Source organism: Lissotriton vulgaris, chromosome 11, assembly GCF_964263255.1.
Source record: "Lissotriton vulgaris chromosome 11, aLisVul1.2, whole genome shotgun sequence".
Classification (NCBI taxonomy): Eukaryota; Metazoa; Chordata; class Amphibia; order Caudata; family Salamandridae; genus Lissotriton; species Lissotriton vulgaris.
The window spans coordinates 620086407-620105602 of NC_141699.1; positions in this window are offsets into that span (position 1 = coordinate 620086407).

Sequence of the window (19196 nt, forward strand, 5' to 3'; positions counted from 1 at the left end):
GAAAGGACCCTGCCGCCACAGAGCACGGCCGCCCCGGATGACCCGTGACCTGCCCGGCTGAGAGCCGCAGCGAACAGCGACCCCGGAAAAGCAACGCGACGTGGGACAGCTCCCCTGGAAGCTGCCCGCTCCACAAGAATTTGAAAGGTACTGTGTTGTATCCTCACGGTGCGAGCGTCCTGCAACTCGAGCTCGCACCGCGCTATCTGCTCCCAACGCGAGCCGCCTCTGAAACTGAGGCTCGCACAGCTCCTGGCCCTCGAGGCCCACGCAGAGAGCGCATTGAGGCGCTACGAGACACTGAACCTTGTCGAACCTGGGCAGAAGGCCCAAAAGATTGCTTATTGCTAAAAGAGAACTGTGGCAACCTGAACTTAAGTAAACTGGAACCGCTATTGAAAGTTTGACAACTGTATTTACAAGCCTGCTTGAAATTTATATAAAGATATATATTTTTACGAATACAGTTTGGTGTCATTGTGTGGTGGGTTGGTTGTGGCGGTGTGATATTGCAAATGTTTAACCCTATGTGCCCCAAAGATTAGCCTAAGACTGCTTAAGCCACACTACCTAGAGGGTAAGCAGAGGTTGTTTGGAAGGTAACCCTCAGCCCTGACGAGGAAGAGAGAGTCCCTGCTTGTCGCTAGTGCTACACTGCGCCAACTAGAGCCTCCCCCTTCCTACAATGCATATTTGACTTTGCGGCGGGTGCTGCTTAAAGCAGCACCCGCCGCAATGTTATATATACGGGATGTGACCGCCAGGATGGTGGTCACATCCTAATTCCAATGGAGGGACCACCGCTGCCCCTGCGGACGGTCCTTCCACCTCGTGGGTGGCGGACGGACGCCATCCTAATAGGCCTCTATGTGTGTTAAGGAGACCAAAGTAGATGTTTGGACCCAAGGTAAATGAATTACTTAAGGTTCAGTAAGAGGTCGTTTGTTTTTACAAGTTGAGGAAATCTTCAAACCCAAGGGGGGTATAGATACTATAAACAGATATGTTATAGGGATCATTCAATGAGAATAAAGCGAGTCACCGGAAAACCGAATGGAGCTCTCCAGGTATTAAAAGTATATATGATGCCAATTGAGGGAGCTATTCTTAAAAAGGATATTCAAGATCGTCCCGATAGTATGGAGTTTTGCGGGACCATGTGATAGTCTCACGGGAAGAGACGGAACATAGAATCAAAAGTTTCTCTTCTTACAGCATGGTTTCCCGGCTCCGAACTTGTTGACAAATTAAGAACTTGTCCAACATCTAGCCACTATTTCTTAAATAAGAAAGACTTATTTTATGTTTCTCTGTTTTTGTGTTTTATGTTTGAATACTGTAAATTCAATTAACTCATGTTTGTTTGTTTAAATGTATTTCACATTTATGTGACCATGTTGACTAACACAGTACATTTCAATTATTTGTATTAAATTGATTTTAGCATGAATTTATATAGAAATAATAAATGAAAATTTTAAAATGAATGTTTAGTGCAGTGAGTCTGTGTATATGTAACTATGAGCTTGTTGTAGGTCTTTTTATGACCAATTAACTGCCTAGGATTTTTGCTGCAACTTATCTTATCTAAAAAACCTTTACATTATTAAGCAAGAGACCTTTTTAAAAAGCAATGGTACCAATAAGGCAAATGATTATTGGGAATTCTTCGAGGATGGCGTACACACATAACGGGGTACAATAGTCTTACCCCAAAAAATCTCTTTGATACACATGTCTGGTAAAGGGGCAATCCCAGTAGGACAGGAGGGCCACCTCCAAGATATCATAAAAGGCAACAACAAAGAACCCTTATTGGTGTTTTTTATTTCTGAATAGTTGACACCCAAGGGACTTCAGGGTGGTGTGGCATACGTGGATCCCACCACTTTTTCTTACCTAGAATTAGAATGCCCTGCAAACATTGAAGTTTGGCTAAAATACCGCATTTTGTAAAAATTCTGTGGGGATCAACCTTAACCACAATCTGACCACCCAGTATTTTCTCCTTAAAACCAATACCACAGTTGTGTGCATAGGCCAACCACCTGCAAAAGTGAAAGTTCCAAAATAAGCGGTGTGGAAACATCAACATGTTTCCTTGAAATTTGAATATTTCTGGTGATGGGTTTAGCTGTGGTTAGCTGTCCCCTAAGGAAGCTGACCTACGACAGATATTTCTGAAAACTAGACAACTGGTGTATCTCATGTGGATCCAAGCACTTTCTCCTAGTACCCTACAAACATCGAACTTTGGGTAAAATAACACATTTTCCTCACATTTCGAAGGGGGAAAGTTTCAGAATCTGTAAGGATTGGCAAAAGTCCTACAACCCATTGTTCCAATAATCCTCCAAATAAAAATGGGTGGGTCTATCTCACTGGACAGGAACCAGAGAAAACTTAGACCAGGCAAAGTCAATGTAATATCGATATGGTCTTCACATGCGGGAAGGAAAAACGTTTTCCTTTGGCTTGAAGTGCCAGTGATTTATGTCACATAAATATGAACATTTTTATTTACCAGCATTAGCTGGCTTCCTTGGGGAAAGCCAATTCCAGCATCAAAAATATGTGGAGAAAGAATGATAATAGTCTGTTTCTAGATATAGTTTGGATGTTTACATATTGTTGGGTACGAAAATGAACTAGCTTTCATGCAAGCCACACCATCCTGGATTTCTTTGGGTATCTAGTTTTCAGAAAGACCAGGATTGGTAGGGTTCCTTCAGTGTGGGCAACACAGAGCCCTATTGATGCACACATTCCCTCAATTATTTACTGCATTCTCTCTGTTTTTATTTGATACATTTTGTATAACAATGTTGTTACATATCACCAGACAACTCAGGGTAACATAACAAAGCTTATCCTTTTCTCATATAATCATCATTAAGTTTATTGACTGGCAGTTTAGTTGATTGAATCATAATATTTTCATGTCCACTCGGACCAGCTTGGAGTCTGATAGCCTTGCGTTATAGTACAATAGGATATCAAAACATTGATTTTGATTCCACTACTTTTCTTGATCAAACTACACTGGAACAAATTCAGACTCTCAATGATATAATCTATGAACTGCTCCCAATTAAAACTTGATTTGTCACACATTTAGCAAAGTGTTCAAAGACGGATTTTTCTAACATTTGCACTAGATAGATGTTTGTCTATTGCTTTTTGGTAGCCCTTACCAAAGATTCTTTAACCTCTTTTTAGTATACAATGCACACATTGAATGGAATGCCACTTTGATTGTATGCCTGTTTCTTCTTTTTATCTTAGTTTGTTCTGTGTCTATAGCTTGATTTGTTGATTTGCTCTAATCGATTGGGCTCAGAGTGTACTTTTGAATAGGACACATATTTAGTATAAATAATTGTCAATAAGCACGTTTGGGCATTTACTATAATTTATACGGAGACCCCAACTCACAAGGACTTACTGGGCTGCATTTCTTTCTTTCTTATAAGTTATTCAGAAGCTGGTTATCTACATCCATTATTCAAAACCAATTAACCTTCTTTATATGATGGTTAATCAAATTCAACACATTTGTCATATTTTCATTTCTAGAGTAAGTGTTCAAGGTTTTATCTTCCTTTACTTTCAGTCTCGGAAATTTGAATTAAGACAACTGATTTGTGCAAAATTCTTCTTTCCATTGTTACATTTATGGAATCTCCATATGGTGAGTTGTATATAAAAGCTAACAAATCTCCCTTATGTTTAATATCATTTTATCAAATCTGGTTTACATACAACATTAATTGAAGCAAATTCAATCTTGATAGTCCTTAATTACTTTTGGTTCTATCACACCAAGCCAAGACTGTCCTGCCACAGACTGTCATGCCCCCCTGATTAGTTTTAGTAGATCACGAGGGAACGACGCTCATAAATGGTTCACCTCTGACCTAAAGAAACTAAAACTTGAAATCAGACAAAAAGAAAGAAAGTGGAGAGCGAACTATTTACCAATTGATAGGGTAATTTACTGCTCTGCCAGAAAGGCGTACCAAAAGGTTCTGCTCCAACACAAAACTGAATATTTCTCTGTAAAAATCCTGAATTCAGTGAATAGATCTAAAGAAATATTCAGCATTGTGAACGACTTGTGCAATGACGACAGGACAGCCCCCCCCCCCACAGTCGCTACACAGAAACTCTGATTCATTGAACCAATTTTTCAGTGAAAAAATCGCAAAAATAAAACAAAATATAATTAGCTCTCCTACCCCTACCCCTTTAGATGATATTTTTTACAACCCTTCGACACTATACACTTTTCCTATTATTGATCAAAAATGTTTTGTTGAACTCCTCACACGAGTCAAATCGGGGTCACCCGACGACATCTGTCCGCCTTACATTTTTAAAGAAATAGGACGCACCATTCCCCAGAGCATCCTTCCCTTACTTAATGAATCTCTTACTCAGGGTAAGGTCCCTAGCAGTTTTAAACATGCACTATTGATCCCGTTGACTGAAAAAACGGGCATTGATCCACTGGACCTCACAAACTGTAGGCCTATCTCCCTTCTACCCCACCTATCGAAAATTTTGGAGGCCCATGTCACCAACTGTCTCTCCAATTTTATTGAATCTACTGAATACGTAGAATTCAATCAAGCAGGGTTTCGTCCCTGCCACTCGACAGAGACAGTCATACTTGCAGTCCAGAATACCTTAAGAGCCAATGCTGATAACAACTTGCATCAGGCTCTGGTGCTCCTTGATTTGTCGGCGGCGTTCAACACGGTTGACTATTCCATCTTGGCCGACTGTGTCGAACAGGCCGGCCTCAGGGGCCCTGCCTTGAGCTGGCTGCAGTCCTTCATATCTGAACGCACTCAATCTGTGAGGTTAGGTATTTTCACAGCCCCCAAAATCAGTACCTCTTGTGGAGTTCCTCAGGGCTCTTCCCTGTCCCCTTTATTATTTAATCTGTATCTGCGCCCCTTGTTGTATTCTTTGAGAAATCACAATGTCACGATATACAACTACGCAGATGATTTACAACTTATTTTTTCCCTGAGCTCTCCTGATGCAGAATTCCAAGCTACTATGACCCACATCCAAAGCTGGATGACTTTGAACCATCCCAACCCGGGCAAGACAGAACTTGTCTTGCCCAAGAAAAGTGAAATCAGCTGGAGCCCCCATTTTTGGCCCTTGGACTTGGGAAATCCCCCCAGCAAATCTCACTCCGTCAAGAGTCTGGGGATAACCATCAGCGAGGATCTCTCACTGAAAAGCCAAATAGGAACGGTAGTCTCTTCTGGATTCTTCCAGTTGAGAAAGATAAGGAAAATCGCCCATCTTTTAACCCACTCGGCTCTGATTCAGGCAGTCATTGCCCTGGTCTTATCCCGCCTTGATTTTTCAAACAGTCTTTATCTGGGTCTTCCAGTTGGTCAGCGTAAAAGACTGCAGTATCTGCAGAATCAGGCAGCCAGGCTTATTTATAAGCAACCTAAGTGGCAGTCCATCAGGCCAGGCCTAGAAGAACTACACTGGCTGCATGTGGCGCAGAGAGCCGCATTCAAGGCCGGATGTATTATTTTTAAAGCTTTGCAGAATAAGGCCCCAAAATTTATAAGGCAGCTGGTATGTAAATATATCCCTTCAGGCAGCCTTCGTTCAGCCCATAAAGATTTACTTTTGGTAACCCAGTATAAGAAAAAACGTCAGGGAGGCAGCAGCTTTCACTACCTTGCAGCCTCCCTTTGGAACTCCTTGCCACAATCCTTGCGACAAACTGAAAAACTTCTTTCTTTTAGACATGCTTTCAAGACCTGGCTTTTTAAACAGGCATACTCCAAATAGATGACTGCCGAAAATGCCTTGCTGTGTTATGTCTTCCAACCCTCTGTTCAATAGCGCCATGAAGCCCATGGGCGTACGTGCGCTGAATAAATAAACAATTAACATAACATAACATAACATAACATAACATAACATAACACCTAACGTCCTGGTTGACACCACTGTCTACCTATGGTGTTTTGCAAAGTAATGGCACCAATATGCTTCATTATTTTGTCTTTACATTCCTTTTACTATTGTTGTATATTACTGTTACTGTAATATTACTCTAGCTTTGCCACTATTGTCTCCCTGTTTGTCTGTCGCACTGCTTATGTTAAGTGCTCTAATACCCGCTTGGGTCATGTTTGCACTACACAAAACTTTTTATATGAAATAAAAAAAGGTATCATCCAATAAATCCAATAAATCCTCTGATTAACGTCACATTGAGTGACTGCATTTTGCTTTTCACGAGGTGGACCATTGCGCACAAAGTAGTTCCCTTCATTGTCTGTCTTTGCTAATGTGATAGTAGGACTCATTTAAAGTGAAAATTAGACACATTCCAGCATTAGGAATTCCTGTCTCCTTCCAATGCTGATGTCAATTGCTCTGGAAGTGGACTGCAACTATTACACAGCATACCATATTATTTTCCTGGACTCAGTTTCAACAACGATTCTTTAAAAACAATTGCCCGGGAAGAAATTGAAACACAAAAATGCATTGAAAATAGCCAGTGGTTATGGTTTTGTATAAGATGCCCCCTCTATGAGTTACAAACCGGATGGGCTAGGGAATGCACCTATCGGCAGGCTACAAAAACAGAATAGGTTTTCCTTGCTAGTATGTTATGCCCGCAGACTGACTTTTATGTTTTTTTTCTCCTTTTTTCCACTTTTTGATGGGGGGACAGGGGGCAGCGGAGACACCCAGGGTGTAAATTAATGACACCCAGGAAAAAAGATGGGAGGGGTGAAATGTGGACAGCGTGGATTGTAGGGGATTTTCCACATTCCAGGGGGTGGGGCATTCCCTCTTGGGGTGGGAAGGGTGTAGGGGGAGTAAGCAGTTGCAAAATAGGCAGCAGCAGGGCTTGGATTGGAAAAAGAGGCAGGAATAAGCAAAGTTTTTTTTTTGTTGCCTGTACGGCTTTTAGATATAGATTTATTAATGACCAGTAAATTATATATTTTTTCCCTCAATGTGAATGGCATCTTGAACAAACACAAATATGGAGCCCTTATTAGATTGCTAGCCTCGTTTGCACCTTAAGTACTTTTATTACAGGCGACACACTTAAAAAAAAAAATTCCTACAATATTTCGTCCAAGAATGTACCTGCATGCTTTCTTCGCTTCTGCGGGCTTGGCAAAGCGAGGGATAGCGATTTATTTTTGTAGGGATATCCCTTGGGAGTTTTGCCAGGTGGACCGAGATCCTCAGGGGAGATGGATATGGGTCGAGACTAAATTGAATGGTACTCGTTTGCATTTTATTAATTATTACGGCCCTATAGTGGATGATACAACTGCCCTGTGTAAAATTAGTGATCTAGTAAGAGGGATACCCAGGAAATTGATTATTGGAGGGGATTTTAATTTCATCCAGGACCTAAAAATAGATACCTCGAATAAAGGTAAAAAAGAACTTAAACCTAAAACTAAAAAGGTGTTTAAGGCCCGAAAACAGGAGTATATTCTACTTGATGCCTGGCGCATTGCCAATCCATCTAAAGCAGAATTCTCATGCTACTCCAGTCAATTTCACACGGCCTCTCGAATTAATTTTTTTTAAATTTCACAATCCCTGGTTTGAACAACCGCTGATATAGAAAGCAATCCGATTTCAGACCATTCTCTCATTAAACTGGGTATAGAAATTGGGGTGAACAAGAGGCCAATATCCAGGTGGCAGATGGATTGGCTTCTTTTACAGGATCATCAATGGGTGTCAGATACCAAAGAATGGATTGCGGAATTTTTAAGATTAATTTGAATACGGCAGAATTTTTTTCTGTCTGGGGGGTGTTCAAGGCTGCCCTTCGTGGGCAAATTATTGCTTTGGCCGCCTCTCAGGTTAAATCAAGAAAAGATAAAATCCTTAAACTCCAGCAGGCCGTAGTAGAAGCCACACAGATCAGATATACACAGTCAGCAGGTTGAGGATTGTAATGCAAAATTAGATAGGGCTAAACTTGAGTTAAAAGAGTTTTTCATTCTGGAAGAGATTTCAAGTTCGAGAACTTATCTACAGCTGGCCTACGAGGAGAGTCAGATGATGGGTAAGCTGTTCGCTGGGACTGTAAAATCTAAACAGGTGGCATCCATTATTACAGAAATTATAGATCCCAAAACCAGTGTGTCTGAAACAGATAAAGAGGAGATAGTTCAAGTTTTCTTGGATCATTACTCTCAGCTATATACAACTAAATATAAGGCTGGAGCAAGCCAAATTAGCAATTACTATGATGGAGGTGAGCTTCCCTTCCTCTCAGGGTCTAGGGCGGAACAGCTTTTGTTAGATATTTCCGAAGAAGAGATTCTAAGGGTTATTAAGTCTATCTCAGGAGCAAAAGCCTGCGGAGCTGATGAATTTCCTATAGAGTTTTTAAAAAAATTTCTCTAAAGAGCTGGTTCCTTTGTTAGTAAATCATTTTAATAATATCACCCAAGGAGGAAGTATACCCGCAAACTTCAAGGAATCTATATTGATTAGTTTTGTAAAAAGGGGTAAAGATGGAAAAGAGGGGGGCGTGGCCAAGATGGCGGCCTGATAGCACGTGTCTCTGCGAGGCTCTCCGGCCCTGAACCCCAAAGCACCCTCCTAACTGAGTGATTTACGCCATAAATGCACTAATTCCACAGCCGGGGACGAAACGCTTGGTCCCGGTGCCTCTTCGCTGAAGACTCGGACCGCGCTGCGCCCCGGAGCCTAGAAACACCCACCGAGAGCTCCCGCCGATAAACATCAGAGAAATGGCGGCCCCAGGCGCTCACTGCCAGGAGTGAACCCAGAACCCCGGGACCCGAGATGAGGCAGTCGGGGAGACAGACGCAGGCCCCGCCGCCCTTGATGAAACAAGTGAACAATCGGGGACTGCGTAGCTGACCTCCGAACGAGACGGGCTGTGGAGGGGCCGGCCTGCGGCAGTTCGGACAGCTGGATTACTCAAGGCCCCGGCTTGGGGCCTAGGTCGAGAGGAGTCCGGAGCGGGAAAGTAGCTCCCGCCCCTTGAGCGCTTGTGGGCCCCTGGGGGAAGCATCAGGCCCCTGGCATAGAGAGCAGCAGCTCCATCCGCCGCTGAGAGACTGAGCCCATATAGAGGTGAGCAGGGCGTGAGGCGACGGGGGTGACAGACCGGGCCTCAATCCAGAGAGGGCCACGTCGCACCCTAGAGGACGGAGGCGGGGAAGACCTGTACCACCCCAGGACCCGGGCCCCCCTGCACCCCACTGACTAGCAGCGTTCCCCAGAGACTAACGGAGGGGCCCCCGACCTACTTGCCCCTTGACGAGGGGCTGGAGCCTGTGACACCCGATCTGGGCCTGCCTCTAGGAGGCGCCAACGGCAAGGGACAAGGCGCCATTTTTAGCCTAGAGAGGCTGGGGAGCAGATACCTGCAGCCCCTTGGGGAGAAACATCCCACGACCACTGACCACACTGGGGTCCCCAGGGGGGATCCGAACATGCTGATAACCCTCCAGAATCAGCACCCACTGCGGGGGACCAGCTGCGGGGTTCTCGGACCCAGAAGTGGGGCCCCCATACCCCGGCCCTGCAGGCAGAGACACAGCGGACCCTGACTGGCATCCCCCAGGCTGCAGCTTCCACACAAGGCGGACTGCCCAACGACGACACCAACTGGGAAATAAAGCATTCACCATCGCCGAGACAAACTAACGTGCCTCGCTCGCCCCCCCCCCTCGCAATTGCGTTTGGCCTCTGCCTGTTGGCTAGGCATGGGCGGAAAATCCGTTCCGCTCGCGGATTTTGCGGATTTTCGGGAAATCCGCAATCCGCGAGATTTGCGAATTTCCTGCAAAATCCGCAAATCCGCGAGCAGCGGATTTTGCTCGCACTGCTCGCACTGTTCGCGTGAGTTCGCGCCCCGCGAATAAGTGCGAAATTGCAGAAATACGATCTAAGCAAAACTGAAAGTAACTACTTACCAGGTTCAAAAGTTCAGGCACATCATTAGTAGCCATTTCCTGTAGTGCTTCCTGAGGGGCCCCTCCAGAGTTCAGTTGCCAGTTGAAACTATTATGTGACCCTGCTCTGAACCTCAGAATAGTTACACATATGCCACAAAGGTCATGAATTACAGCTAAGGGAGACAAGCAGGAGCCAGGCTGGAAGTTAAAATCCATTAATCAGCCCCTAATTCATTATTGTCAGTTGGGGCAGGGCAGGTGTTGTAACTAATTTTGCAACAATGAAAGCACTTAGCAAGTGCAAAAGATCACTAATCAGGGCGCACTAAGGAAGCAGGTGCCAGCTAAAAAAATATTCTGTGACACATTAATCAGCCCCAAATTAATTCAGGTCACTTGAGGCAGGGAAGGTGTGCTTTGCTTTGCCGAAAATAATGTACACTGGACAACCAGAGGGTGTGGTGATGAAACAGAGGGTGGCATGGGTGGGCCAGAGGGTGGCATGAGTAGTCAGAGAGTGGCAGTGGTGACAGAGAGTGGCAGTGATGAAGAAGAGTGTCCCAAACAGGTTGGACACGTAGAAACAACAAGTTCGCAAAACTTGCGACCCGACAGGTAAGTTCGCAAATTGCGAAATTGTAAAAACCCTCGCGAACTGGCAGAAACACGGGCGAACACAAAAAAAAAAAAAAATCCGCAAATTCGCGGGAATTCGCGGATTTTGCGGATTGCGAGTTCGCAAATCCGCAAATTCGCGGATTGCCAATCCGCAAAATCCGCTCATGCCTACTGTTGGCCCGGATCTGGACCACCATGAGACAGCCCCCAGGCACCCCGGCCAGGCAGGACTACGTGCCAACCCCAGTGACTAGCGCACGACGGGCCTTGAGACTCCTCGACAGATCAACCGACCTAGTGGGTGCTATTCCCGAAATCACCATAGTGCTACCTGCGCCCTCCTTGAATACAGCGCCTGGGCACCCAAGACTCCATACACCGGCGACATGGCGCATGCAGGACACAAGGGATCCCGTAATATCGTGGACCTACTCCACAAAAGTGCACCAAAAGGGGTGAAAACTCAGGCGATGGCGTCCCCGAAGACTCCAGCCAGCCCCCAAGGACAGGATGACGAGACCGCTCCCATCACCAAAGCCTTCCTAGCCTCCCTCTTTAACACCCTGAGGGACGACTTCCAGGCCCTGAAACAGGAACTGGCAGGAGAACAACAGGAGCTGCGTCGAGATCTAGACGGCCTGGGCGAGCGTGTGGCGTCGGTGGAAGAAGCAGACCAATCCCGCAGCATGGAGGTAGAGCGGCTGTAACAGGAGATTCTCTGTCTTCAAGACCAGCAAGTGGACCTGCAGGCACACTCGGAGGACCTTGAGAACCGCTCTCGGCGGAACAACATACGGGTCTGAAGAGTCCCGTTGAAGTCCGAGGGGAACAGTTTGGTCGAATATCTGCAGGAACTATTCCGGGAGATCTTGGGAGAATCTGAGGAGTTTGATATACGAATTGACCGCGCACATAGAGTCGGTCTGGCGCGAAGAGCACCGCCCCCCCCCCCCCGGACATACCGGCCTTCCTCCCGGACTTCTTCTTGAAGGAGCGCATATTGAGGGAGGCCCGAACGAAACAACCACTCCACTCCCGGGGAGATCCAATAGCCCTGTTTCAAGACCTTTCCACCATCACCCTACAGAAACGTAAAACTTTCCGGATTGCAACGAACTTCCTGAGAGACAATGGAATACCATATTCCTGGGGACACCCGTTTCGTCTCATCTTTAGATGGAAAGGATCACTACACCAGCTCAAGTCACTCCGCAACACTTGTGCATTACTAGAAATTGACATGCAGAAGCAAGCAGGATCTAGAAAGGCTTCCCCAAGCAGATCACAAGATGGGCCCTTGCGAGGACCAGGTGAGGGTTGGCAGACAGTACGGTGGAGGCGATCCCCAAGGTCCCTCCCGAAACCTAACCCTACCACAGTCGCTCAGGAACGGGAGGCGACAGTACAAGAAGTAGCGGATAACACAGCGACTAAACTGTAAGACAATATTACCCAGGGGTATACCTTCACACTATAGCTTTGCCCGGGGGGAAGGGCCGGGGAGCTGCCGACTCGGCCGCTGCCACGTTACCCTCCACAGTGACTTACTACGGACCTGCGCTGTACACCAGTAGGGCCGAGACTATGAGTAGTATTTCTTTCAGGGGTTGTATTGGGGAGGTTGGTGGGGTGAACATGGGCATTGGGAGGGACTCCGTTGGGGTTGGGGTAGTTGTGTGGGGAGGGTTGGCTCAGGGAGAGGGATGGGTGGGGGAGTGGGTGGGTTGTCCAGTGCTCAGCTCTATACACAATGGTCGTGGCCCGATCCCAGCGTCCCACACCCCGTCAGGCGTGCAAGCCAGCCAGTCCAAGTCCCATAGACACCATGCCACCTACAACCCTTAAAATTTTAACCCTGAATGTACGGGGTATCAGTCCTGTCAAGAGACGCACCATATTATCCCTGCTAGAGAACACCCAGGCAGACATCTGTCTTCTGCAAGAAACACATTTGATGGCATGTGATTGCCATCGACTACGGTCCTGAAAATTCCCCACTCAGCTTTATTCCTCTGGCCCCAATAAGACCGGTGGAGTGGCGATTTTAGTAGCACAGGCGTTTAAAGGTAAAGTCCTACACAAATGCGCAGAACAGAAAGGGAGGCTGTTAGCATACCGCTTTGCTCTGGGAGGCCTGTTGTTAACAATCGGGTCCATTTATAGTCCCAACGAAGGCCAAGAGCGCTTCCTGCATTCAGCCCTCACTGACATTACTGTCACGCCAGACAGACACATCATACTGGGAGGGGACTTCAATATGGTGTTTGACACAGTTTTAGATAGGTCAGCGCAACGTTCTCCCCAGGCCGGGACTTTCTCCGCCAACTGCAGACCGACTAACTGAGCTGGATCTTCATGACCTTTGGCGCGCACTCACCCAAATGACAGAGAATATTCTTATTACTCGAACGCACATAAGACCTACGCAAGAATAAATCACCTCTTAGCCTCTGGCCCGGTCTGCACACTAGCCACCTTGACAGAGATAGGGGTGCTTTCAATCTCAGACCACATGCCGGTTACCACCACCCTTACGTTACCACCTACCACAAATCCCCTCAGGGTGTGGCGCCTTCGTGACACTTTACTACATAGAAAAGATGTAGTGAAACACATTCAGGACGCAATCCACAACTACCAGCCACACAATGCTAACGGAGACACAACGCAGGCAATGCAGTGGGACGCCATGAAAGCAGTGCTTCGAGGAGAATTTATAGCCCTCTCCACAGCAGAGAATAAAGATAGACAGCTCAAGCGAGACAAACTTACCCAAAGGGTGCAGGAGTTAGAACGCATCCACCAGCGGACAGGGGCCCCCCGAATTTGGAAACAGCATAAAACGGCCAGACACCTCCTGTCCGCTCTGGACACGGATCGGGCAGAAAACGCAGCCTTATGGCAGAGACATGCCTATTACACGGGAGTATACAGGTGCGGCAGGCTGCTGGCAAGCAGACTCCGTGTCTTGCGTCATCAACAAACGGTGAAAGAGCTTCCCCGCACCAAAGGAGCTACCATCACGGAAGATGTAGAGATTGCGGAAACGTTTCGAGATTTCTACACCTCTCTCTATGCCGGTGACCGTCTCGATGGCCAGGCGGCGGCCGAGTATCTAGACTCGGTGGCGCTCCCCTCCTTGGAGCCCTCACAGGCGGAATATCTTGATAGAGACATCCGCATAGAGGAAGTGATTTCGGCCATAGCTAAACTTAAACCGGGGAAAGCCCTGGGGCCTGACGGCTTCACAGGCCTTTTCTATAAGACTTTCTGCACTATCTTAGCTCCGATCCTCACCCGTCTTTTTAACACATTCTCGGGGCCTGGTGCCATCCCCCAAGACCTCCTACGGGCGTCTCTCTCAGTCACCCCCAAACCAGGAAAAGACAAATCTAAATGCAGCTCGTACCGCCCATCTCGTTACTCGACGTCAACCTCAAATTATACACAAGAATTTTAGCAGCCCAACTGGGCCCCAAACCTGCCGGGCCTCATAGACCCAGACCAGGCGGGATTCATACCGGACCGCCAAACGGTTGACCAGACCAAGAGAGTTACTCATCTTATAGAAAAGACCTCCCAAACTCCTGGAGAACGTATGCTACTGGCGGTTGACGCCAAAAAGGCATTCGACCGAGTTCACTGGCCATACCTAGAGTTGGTCCTGAAGAAAATTGGCATTGGTGAGAAATTCTGCACCTTCATCTTTAATTGCTATAAATTTCCTACAGCAGTGGTCCGAGTTAACGGCTACAGCTCCCGGAGCTTTCCCATTGAGAGAGGCACGAGACAGGGCTGCCCTCTATCGCCTCTGCTCTTTGCCCTTTATATGGAGCCACTAGCCCAGAGGATCCGTCAAAACAACGCGGTGACAGGGATAAAATTTGGTGGCTACACCCATACCATTAGCCTCAATGCGGACGACCTCTTGCTCACACTTGACAACCCGCGGACGGCCCTCCCCGCGAGCTTGGCAGAACTGGAGGATTTTGCGGCAGTGGCCGGCTTCAAAATGAATGCAGATAAATCATTGGCCCTTGACCTTTCCCTGAAACCCACCACCAGGGAATACTTGCAGACCACCCTTCCCCTCTAGTGGGCGTCAGATGCGGTGCCCTATCTAGGGATCCAGTTGACCTCCACACTCCCTGCGATGACAGCGGTTAATAATGCCACACTCCAAAAGAAAGTGTGCGATGAACTGGGCCAATGGAAAAGCCTTTCCCTCTTGTGGCTGGGCAGAATTGCGGCGGTCAAAATGACAATTCTACCTCAAATTCTGTACCTCTTCCGGGCATTACCACTCCAGCCGCCCGTGGGATGGCTCCGGCAAACGCAGGCAGATCTTGCCCGCTTTATTTGGCAGGGCCAGAAGCCGAGGATGCGAAAGCCTTTGACCACGCCTGCCCCTGAGGAGGGGGTCTAGGAATATCGGACCTACGCAAGTATTTCCAAGTGGTGCAACTGCGCTATTTGGTAGAATGGAGCAGGTGGGAATTTGAAAAACCCTGGTTACTCCAGGATCAAGCAATAGCGGGACGTCCACTTCAGGAAATCCTATTCCTTAGCAAAGCAGCCCGACCGGTTAACCTCTACGCATCATTCATCACACGGGTCCCACTGCAAGCATGGGATGCCACTAACGTGGTACACGATCTCACTACCTTTCCCTCACCGCTTACACCCCTGGTTGACAATCAAGACTTCACCCTGGGTATGGCAAAGGGGGATTACGCCCACTGGCGGTCGGCGGGATGCCGCTGCCTTTGTCACATCGATGGCCCGGATGGCGTGCTCCCCTTCCCCCTCTTCCGACAAGAATACAACTTCCCCAAAACGGAACACATGCGTTACCTTCAGGTTCGACATTGGGCTCTACAGCCACAGGTGAGGGAGACAGCCGATCTACACTTCTGGCCATATGAGAGATGGCTACTGACTCGCACCTCGGACACCAAACTCATATCTGACCTTTACAAATTCCTCCAACCACAACAAACCCATCTTTACAATCCAGGAAGGGAGCGTTGGGAGAGGGAACTAGGCAGGACCCTGAGCCACAAAGAATGGAGCCAAATATCCTACAGGGCGCGACACTCGGCATACCACTCAGGACTTACTGAGATCCTGACTAAGGTGACCACATATTGGTAGTATACGCCTGAACGCGTTAGTGAAATGGACCACAGCAAAGACAAGAACTGCTGGAGGGGTTGCGGATACTTGGGCACATTACTGAACATCTTGTGGGACTGCCACTTGATACAACCCTACTGGACACAAGTGATTGATGACATAGATACACATTTCCACACCGAGCTGCCCCGCTTTCCCGCCTACATCATACTGGGGCTCCCTAACCAATTAACATACCCCCTGCGCTCACGAAGAGGACGCCAAACGGCCATCACCCTAGGCTCAGTGATCCAAAACATCTTGATACACTGGCGCACTGCTACAATCCCCTCCACAACAGGTTGGCTTCATCAGCTATGGGGGGTGTTGGGGATGGAGAAGATGTCCCTTACACTAGCCGGAGATAAAGATCAATTTGGCGAGCTTTGGCAACCATTCCGCACTTTACTAGTCACCGAATTTAGAGAACTTACATGCCCACGGTATCTCCGCTTGTTACGTCTCACGGAACCATAGGGCGAGGCCTAACACTGCGGAAACGAGGGGACTCCGAACTGAGGCCTGACGGGGCGACACAGGGGGAGAACGACTTGAACAATGGACGGGGAGGGTAGGGGAAGGGTTACTGGGGAAGTTGGGGGGAGGGAGAAAGGGAGGTTCCACCTGGTTGGCACGATGCACCCTTCCTTGTAGATCAATGCAGCAACAGATCTGATGAGTACTGGACTGTTATAATGATTTCTTCATGCCCTATCCTTACCCTTCTCATGTATATTATTGCTGTTGAGGTTGTACTGTCTACTCTGAATGGTTTGCCTTCCAGGTGCAGATTTCAAATAAAAAGAGTTAAACCTAAAGATGGAAAAGATGGAAATTCTTACAGGCCTATTAGTCTCCTTAATGCTGATTTTAAAATATTAATGAAAATCTGGGCACAACATTTTATGCCGATTGCCCAGGAGCTTTTCCACTGTGATCAAACCGGGTTTGTTGCTGGGAGGTACATGTCTACAAATACTCGCTTTTTAATTCAAGCACTTGATAATGCAACTATTAATAAAATACCTACTCTCCTTACTATGGTCGATGCTGAAAAACATTTGACCTTGTTAATTGGGATGCTTTTTTTTTGTAAATTTGGTTTTCCGGCTCAAGTGCTAAGTATGCTAAAAAATATCTACCAAGGTGCTCAAGCTCGGGTGATAGTCAATGGAGATTCAGTAGGGACCGTGGAAAAAAACCGCGGTACAAGGCAGGGGTGCCCGATGTCCCCTCTTTTATTTACTTTTTTCATTGAACCCCTTGCGGTAAGAATTCAGGGAAACACCCTGATTAGAGCTCCAAGTGAAGGGATATCAAAAGTAAAATTATTTGCGGACGACATTATCATGTATTTGTACCCGGCAAAACAGAACGTCGAAGAAGCTCTCCTAGAATTTAGCAAGTTTGACCAGATAGAAGGCTATAAGATTAATCAAAAGAAAACAGAGGTGTTACTACTTAATTCGAATTGCGACTGTCTACCCACGATTTTAAGAACACAGGCTCAAAAAGATGAGCCAATCAGACACTTGGGCATTAAGGTCTCACCCCATGTAGACAAATTATTTAACTTAAACTATACTGCCGGGCTAATCAAAATTAAAACTTAGATAATTGATCCCTTTTGCCTTTGACAATAATTGGGCGCGTTGCTCTCCTAAAAATTTCAATTCTTCCTTTATTTTATTTTTGTTTGCTAATGTTCCCTTAAAAATTAAAGCCAAATATTTTAAGGAAATCAACACTATGTTCATGGAATTTGTCCAGAATGAAAAGACGGCTAGGGTCAAATTGTCTATACTACAATTAGAGACTAATCAGGGGGGCTTAGCCCTACCAAACATCCGCACATACTATGAAGCTTCATTATTGGACCATACGGCACGAATGTTGGAACCAAACAACCAGATGGATATATTTTTTTAAGAAGATGATCGTTGAGTCCGGCACACAGATACCCATGTTTTTAAAAACATCAAAACTACTGAAAAAGTCCTGCTATAAGACCGTACGGGGGCTACTCTGATTGCCTTTAATTTTTATTTAAACAAGCCAATGTTTCCGAATTGGCCTTTCTGAAACAAGATGAATGTAAGGGGGTTGGCCTACATATTCATTCAAGACATGTTAAGATATGGAAAGATATTGGCATTGAGTATTTGGGACAGATCTTCATCTGTAACAAAACAATTCCCTGGGAAGGAGTAATAGGCAGGGTAGGGTGCCGAAGGAGTGAGTGAGGGAACGAGGCAGAAACGCGGCTCCCTTGAGATTGAGAACATATCCAGTTCTGGGGAGGAATTGAGATACCCTATGCCCGTTCAAGGAAAGTTTTAATACACTACGAGATATGCAACAAAACATTGTGAAGTAGTTCGATAGGACGAAAGAAAGACACCCCAAGAGAAGGAGCTCCTATGTCAGGAGAGAGGAAATATCCACAAAAAGTTTGCAGAATCAAAGTGCAACGCAACGCAGATCCCAAGCTGGATCGTCTTCCACAGGAAGTGGGGATAAGGTGTAATTAACCGCTTCTTGAAACCCCAACAAGAGAAGTCCTGAAGAAGGTGCCACAGAATCAAATGTACTGCACCGAAACGCGTCGACGCATTTTCTCTGATAAAAAGAATCCAATCAGGGCCTGGTAAACTCTAGATGGAGATCCAACGTTATCACTAATGTTTACATAAGTTAAAGTGTTTTAGGCCTGTGGATCTAGTAATACAAAGTGGCAGAGACATTCGGGAGCCACAGCGATACGAGGGGTTTTTGTCATGGTATATTGTTTTGTCTTATGTCTATTAACTGCTGAAATGTTGTATACATGTCTCTATTAGTTGTGTATATTTTTTAACTGTGTTTGAATAATATTGGTTTCAATTGCTTATGATCGTCTTTAAGGAACATTCCTTGGATTTTAAATTGTTTTGTATCAATTTGTCTTGTATTTTATTGCTTAGATATTGGTTTTAATAAAACTAGATTGTGAACTATTTTATTTCTTTGTGGAAATCCTTATATATTCCCTGATATATAGTGGACTATAGGTCCTTCTCCCTGATAAGACAGGGGTGAGGTGAACAAGTTGACTCCAGGGATTCCCCTTTTGACTTACTGCCGAATGAAGCCAGGGTTCCTAGAATATATACAGATTATACATTTTGTAAAAATATATATTCTCGGAATGTGGACTCCAACTCCCATTGTAAATGCATTATTTAAACAAAATCTGAAGGGACTGGGAAATTGGTACTCCTTACTTATGAAACATAAGGCAGTTCCCTTGGTTGACGAATTTTTGGGAAAATAACCCGGGAAACAAATTGTGTTTTCTCTCAGCAGGATTGGCAGACAATAGCCCAATTTGGAAGTAAGGCCCTAAGAGCCGCTAACTTTAAAAGGATGGCCTTCCTTTCGAGATGGCTGGCTTATTAT